The sequence below is a fragment of the Oncorhynchus tshawytscha genome, unplaced genomic scaffold (genome assembly GCF_018296145.1).
Source record: "Oncorhynchus tshawytscha isolate Ot180627B unplaced genomic scaffold, Otsh_v2.0 Un_contig_2193_pilon_pilon, whole genome shotgun sequence".
NCBI lineage: Eukaryota > Metazoa > Chordata > Actinopteri > Salmoniformes > Salmonidae > Oncorhynchus > Oncorhynchus tshawytscha.
This window is the reverse complement of record NW_024608233.1, coordinates 13,000-19,566: the sequence shown is the minus strand read 5'-3', so window position 1 is coordinate 19,566 and position 6,567 is coordinate 13,000. Positions and strand designations below refer to the sequence as shown.

At 40.4% G+C, this 6,567-nt stretch overlaps 1 long non-coding RNA gene across 2 annotated transcripts; it reads right to left on the bottom strand.

Annotated features, from left to right (window-relative positions):
• Window positions 1–3,723: 3,723 nt before the first annotated feature.
• LOC121843347 lies at window positions 3,724–5,359 on the bottom strand. 2 transcript variants are annotated; one of them, XR_006081506.1, is made up of 3 exons: window positions 5,301–5,359; window positions 4,363–4,424; window positions 3,724–3,764 (listed from the first exon to the last, which is right to left on the bottom strand). It is a non-coding gene; the product is annotated as an uncharacterized LOC121843347 (long non-coding RNA). The 2 variants fall into 2 exon arrangements; XR_006081507.1 differs by lacking the exon at window positions 5,301–5,359 and adding an exon at window positions 4,787–4,976.
• Window positions 5,360–6,567: the final 1,208 nt, after the last annotated feature.

The window sequence follows — 6,567 nt, the reverse complement described above, 5'->3', positions numbered from 1 at the left end:
GTTGGCACAGGAAGCTATAAATAAACTCATATCATGATTGGTGTATGCCTTTACAGAATCCTGAGTTATTTACGGAGGGTTTAGTGAGTGTGTGTTATTTCAGAAAATCACAGAAATCTCGCAGAGCTACGCAGCACACTTTAAAAAGATTCATATGAACACCCTGCAACTGGATCTGTAACTGTTTTTTTTTAAACTATTTTTGAACATCACCAATTTGACATTGTACGATTTCTTGTAAACAACGATAGATAAATGTCTGGTTCTTTTTTTATTGACACCGTAGGTTCCTTTACTTTGACGTGAAGTGCAAAAATTATTGCTCTATTTTCATTTTGGACCTTTAATCCCCAAAAATGGCCATAACTCAAAAACCGTTGAGGCCTAGATGCCATCTTGTTTGGGGCCAATTGCCCATTATGCCAAACCTATGCTCACCAAGTTTCGGCTTAGGAGTTTCGGCTTATATTTTCCGTTTAGGAGATAAGGCCACATCGTGATTCGTGATGTTTTGTACATTTGCAATATGATTGCTTATGCCCTCTTGCGGGATTTACCGGGACAGCGGAAAAATTACCAACATTTTATAAATTATTTTATAAAACGGAAACCGAATGTTCGAGAGAGTTCGTTTGATGACTTCCCGGTAGATCCGGCCCTGCGGCACGGCCCGACGCCGTCCGGGGATTTTACAAACGTTTTCGGACGTCTAGTAAGGGACCGTACATTTGCAATATGGACTTTCTCACTAACCATATGGCGAATGTCAAAATGTTCCCTTAAGGTATGCAATTGAAAATGTTTATGGAAGGTTTTTGGAATTGATAAATCACCTTCTACGTTCTAGTTGAATTTTCTTGCTATAAATCCTCTTAAATTATATATTAATATATATTATCTTAAATTGTATAAATAGATATATTATCTTAAATGATATATTATGATATATTATCTTAAGTTGTATAAATATATATATTATCTTAAATTGTATTTTAAGATATATTATCTTAAATTGTATATTAAGGGTGATTGTTATAACAGCTTCCTACCAGGTGTGGTGGAGTTTGGATCTGGGCCTTCTTCAGTGACTCCTGGTAGCGTTGATGTGTTCTCTGGAGAAACATCATGATGTCTGGAGGACCCTGGACTGTTCTGATCAGCACCTGGCCCACACACACATTTACACTGTTATACAGAGCAACTTATCTTAAGATAGCTAGGGACGACAACCATGTATCACAGTCATAGTAAGTAAATCTTTATGGTTTTATTTAATGTATTTTCTTTTCACCCGCAGCATGGTGATGACTCTGTCCAGGTATAGCACCTCCTGGTGGCAGAAGTCAGCATAGCAGTGGGCAGGTAGACGTCTGGAATACATCCCTCTGAGGAAGGCTGAGTCGAGGATCTCATCTGCTACTCTCTCACTGGTCTCCCACAGGACGTCATAAATACTCACCTCTTCAACCAGCTCTGGGGGAGGGAGGGGCAGTGTTCACAACTACTACTGTCGTACAGTTTAGCAATGATTAGTACAAAACCCAAAACAGATCATAAAAAAACAGTTTTTTTACTCTGAGCACATTTTGTGGAATGTCTTTCCTTCTTAATGCATTTGAGCCAATCAGTGGTGTTGTGACAAGGTAGGGTTGGTATACAGAAGATAACCAATCAGTGGTGTTGTGACAAGGTAGGGGTGGTATACAGAAGATAACCAATCAGTGGTGTTGTGACAAGGTAGGGGTGGTATACAGAAGATAACCAATCAGTGGTGTTGTGACAAGGTAGGGGTGGTATACAGAAGATAACCCTGTTTGGTAAAAGCTCAAGTCCATATTATGGCAAGAACAGCTCACATAAGCAAAGAGAAATGGCCGTCAGTCATTACTTTAACTTTTTAGGGATAGGGGGCAGTATTTGGAAGTTTGGATGACTGAGGTGCCCAAAGTAAACTGCCTTTTGCTCAGGCTATCCTAGAAATCCTCTTCCTCTTTAACGGGATATCTTCAACATTCTAAATCTCCTTTCATTTAAATCTCCCATTTTAAATCTGACTTCCAACATTCTATTCACTCTAAACAATCTGACATTTAGAAGAGGACAGCTGATGATGTTGGTACTTTGAATGCTATGCCCTTTCAAACTTTCAAACATGTTGAACCAATCTGGAATTTTTATCCTCCAAGAAAATCTCATCCTCTTTAATAAGGATCCGTCTCTTTTTCCCAATTTCCACATCTAACTGCCTGTAGCTCAGGCCTTCAATGTTCAACTCATTCTAAATCATCCAAATTGGGTTGAGGTCAGGTGATTGTTTTATTTGAATTTTATTTTACCCTTTAAACTTTTACAAAGTCATGTTAAGAACAAATTCTTATTTTCAAATCCTATGGGATTAACTGCCTTTTTTCCAGAATGACAGATTGAGTCAGCTCGGGTTTGAACTTGTTTGGGTTGAGGTCGGGTGCCCAGGTCATCCGATGCAGCACTCCATCACTCTCCTTCTTGGTCAAATAGCCCAAAGAGCCCGGAGTTGTGTTGGGTCTTTATAGTCCCACTAAGTGAAAACCAGGGATGGAGTATCACTGCAGAATGATGTGGTAGCCATGCCGGTTGAGTGTGCCTTGAATTCAAAATAAATCACTGACAGTGTCACCAGCAAAGCACCATCACACCTTGATCCTCCATGAATAACGGTGGGAACCACACATTCACCTACTCTGCGTCTCACAGATACACGGCGGTTGGAACCAATAATCCTAAATCTAATCTAATCTAAAATCGAATGTCCATTGCTCGTGTTTCTTGGCCCAAGCAAGTCTCTTCTTATTATTGTTGCCCTTTAGTAGTGGTTTCTTTGCAGTAATTTGACCATGGAGGCCTGATTCACGCAGTCTCCTTTGAACAGTTGATGTGTCTGTTACTTGAACTCTGTGAAACATTTATTTGGGCTCCAATTTCTGAGGATGGTAACTCGAATGAACTTATCCTCTGCAGCAGAGGTAACTCTGAGTCTTCCATTCCTGTGGCGGTCCTCATGAGAGCCAGTTTCCTCATAGCGCTTGATGGTTTTGCGGCTGCACTTGAAGAAACTTTCAAAGTTCTTGAAATTTTCCACATTGACTGACTTAATTTCTTAAAAACATTTTCCAACAAAGCAGATGAATCGCTTACCTTTGAAGATCTTCATCTTTTTGAAATCCCAAATGTCCCAGTTACACAAAGTCCTTCTTTATACCCCCAAAAATAAAAAGCCCGCTGAGCTAAAGCCGTGGCAGTACCTCAGGGAGCGAAGATCATTGCAGGCTAGAAATGGAAATTTCCTGAATTAAATGTGTGCTAGTCTTGAAGTATCAATGGTTGTGAAATAGTAATAGTTGTAGTAGTGACAGCAGTAGAAGTGGTACTATTGGTGACAGAAGTAGTACTAGTAGTAGTAGTAGTTTTTAATTTAACTAGATTTTAAAGTATAACATTTTATGTGAAAAAAACTGATTTTAGCTTCATTCTTTTACCATGGATTTGCCCTAAATCAATGCCTAACCAACTCTACTACAGCAACAGAACAAGTTGACTTTTAGTTTCTCAGTCTCTCCCAATTACAAGCGTTACCTCTGCAGTGGCCCAGGTGGCCCAGACGGGGTAGAAGGAGAAGCAGCGATGCTCATTCTGATGCCACCCGGCTGGGCATGGTGACTGGGAGTCCACCCCTTCCACCTCCTCCTCTGTAGTATTCACCACCACCCCCGGGGCAGCATCCAGCCCTGGAACAACAACACACACCGACAGTACGTACTGTTCAAGAGCTGTGCTTGACTTAGTTTACCTGGTACATTGGAAGCAATTAAGGGAATAATCCCAAAAGTGCAAACTAAGCTAGAATCAAGTAGCACCTCAAATACTGTATAGCATCTAGAGTTGGGTTTGACTAGATACAATGCTATTTTACTGTAAACAAATTGACAACAGACTTTCAGCACGCTTCAACAACCACAGCGTTTACACAAATGGTGAATGATTGGCTGAGTGAAATTCATGATCAAAAGATTGTAGGAGTTGTTTTGTTAGACTTCAGTGTGGCCTTTGACGTTATCGTTCATAGTCTATGGCTTTATACCTCCTGCTATAATGTGGATAAAGAGTTACCTGTTTAAATAAATAACAATTTGTACATAAGAATTTGTTCTTAATTACAGACCTGCCTAGTTAAATAAAATAAAGAATAAGAATTTGTTCTTTACTGACCTGCCTATTTATATACAGGTTAAATAAAAAAGTGTTTTAACAGAACACAGAGGGTGTTCTTTATCAATCATTTGAACTGTTTACACACACCGTCTGTTTTTCAAGTTTCATATTCACCTGTTGCGAGGTGCAGAGCCATCACTATACAACAAAGCAGCAGAGACATTCTGCCAACCGATCTACAGAGGAAACAATGATATTACATTACATAACAACTTAACTCTACATTTAATAACCTCTAATAGTGTTAAAGGGATCCTGGATACCATTTTAATGTCTCCGTGTGCATTAGGAAGGAAGGTAGTGGTTGTTTCACGAACAAATGCTATTTAGCATTAGCACAATGACTGGAAGTCTACAGGTACGGTAGCATTGCTAATGTACCTGTAGACTTCCAGTCATTGAACTAGAATCGTACATTATGCATTTAACATAACTTATTTTAAAATGACATCGCATAACATGACAAAACGTAACACAAATGATCTTTTAAGTGACATAAGTTAACATGAGCAGCTCCATCTGTAACGTAGCACATCACCTGGACATGAATCAGAGAATGTTGAGAGTAACACAGTGATAGTAGTAGTAGTAGCTTGGTCTTGGTAGAGTAGCTCAGAATCAGAGAATGTTGAGAGTAACACAGTGACAGTAGTAGTAGTAGTAGTAGCTTGGTCTTGGTAGTGTAGCTCAGAATCAGAGAATGTTGAGAATACCTGAGCTGGCTACTGCTTCTGGCTAGTAGTCACACAGAGAAAGTAGTAGTAGTAGCTTGGTCTTGGTAGAACAGAATCAGCCCATATCGTCCTGAGAGTACACTAGTGACAGTGTAGTAAAAGCCTCAGCCCTGCCCACTCTGGTATTATCAGTCAAACTAGAAATACAGAGTAACCTGCTGAACAACACATCTCCTGCTCTGACAGAAGAATCACATGACAGTAGTAGTAGTAGTTCTAACAACACATCTCCTGTTCTGACAGACTAGAATCACATCAACAACCTAACCTGCTCGTTCTAACAACACATCTCCTGCTCTGACAGAATGTTGAGAGTACCTGAGCTGGCTAGTAACACAGTGACAGTAGTAGTAGTAGTTGGTCTTGGTAGAATAGCTCTGAATCAACACTGTAGAGTAACACAGTGACAGTAGTAGTAGTAGCTTGGTCTTGGTAGAGTAGCTCAGAATCAAGAATGTTGAGAGTACCTGAGCTGGCTAAAACACAGTGACAGTAGTAGTAGTAGCTTGGTCTTGGTAGGACAAAATCAGAAACCCATCCAGCCCTGAGCTCCCCTGCTTGTGGCTTATTAGTCACTAAGGAAAGTACCCCAATGAGATGATGTGAGGAGAAGAGATGAGGAAATAATAAGGTACTGCTCAAAACAGCAAATTTTCCTTGTTACAGCCCATATCCCCTTATCTGAAGTACTTGTGTCCTTAAACAACTGTTTTATCACCCTGCAAAAAATCCATTAAGTCAGACTGGAATCATAGTAAACAACCTGCTAGTTCCAACAGACAATGTGTTCTGACAGAAAATACAATCAACAACCTGCTAGTGTTACAGGGTGTACAGAGTCAATGTGGAGGCTATATACAGGGTGTTACGTTACAGAGTCAATGTGGAGGCTATATACAGGGGTCAGTACAGAGTCAATATATATACAGGGTGTTACGTTACAGAGTCAATGTGGGGCTATATACAGGGTGTTACCTTCAATGTGGAGGCTATATACAGGGTGTTACGTTACAGAGTCAATGTGGAGGCTATATACAGGGTGTTACGTTACAGAGTCAATGTGGGGGCTATATACAGGGGTACTGGTACAGAGTCAATGTGGAGGCTATATACAGGGTGTTACGTTACAGAGTCAATGTGGGGGCTATATACAGGGTGTTACGTTACAGAGTCAATGTGGGGGCTATATACAGGGTGTTACGGATACAGAGTCAATGTGGAGGCTATATACAGGGTGTTACGGTACAGAGTCAATGTGGAGCTATATACAGGGGTTACGTTACAGAGTCAATGTGGAGGCTATATACAGGGGTACTTACAGAGTCAATGTGGAGGCTATATACAGGGTGTTACGTTACAGAGTCAATGTGGAGGCTATATACAGGGTAACGGTACAGAGTCAATGTGGAGGCTATATACAGGGTGTTACGTTACAGAGTCAATGTGGGGCTATATACAGGGTGTTACGTACAGAGTCAATGTGGAGGCTATATACAGGGTGTTACGTTACAGAGTCAATGTGGGGCTATATACAGGGTGTTACGTTACAGAGTCAATGTGGAGGCTATATACAGGGTGTTACGTT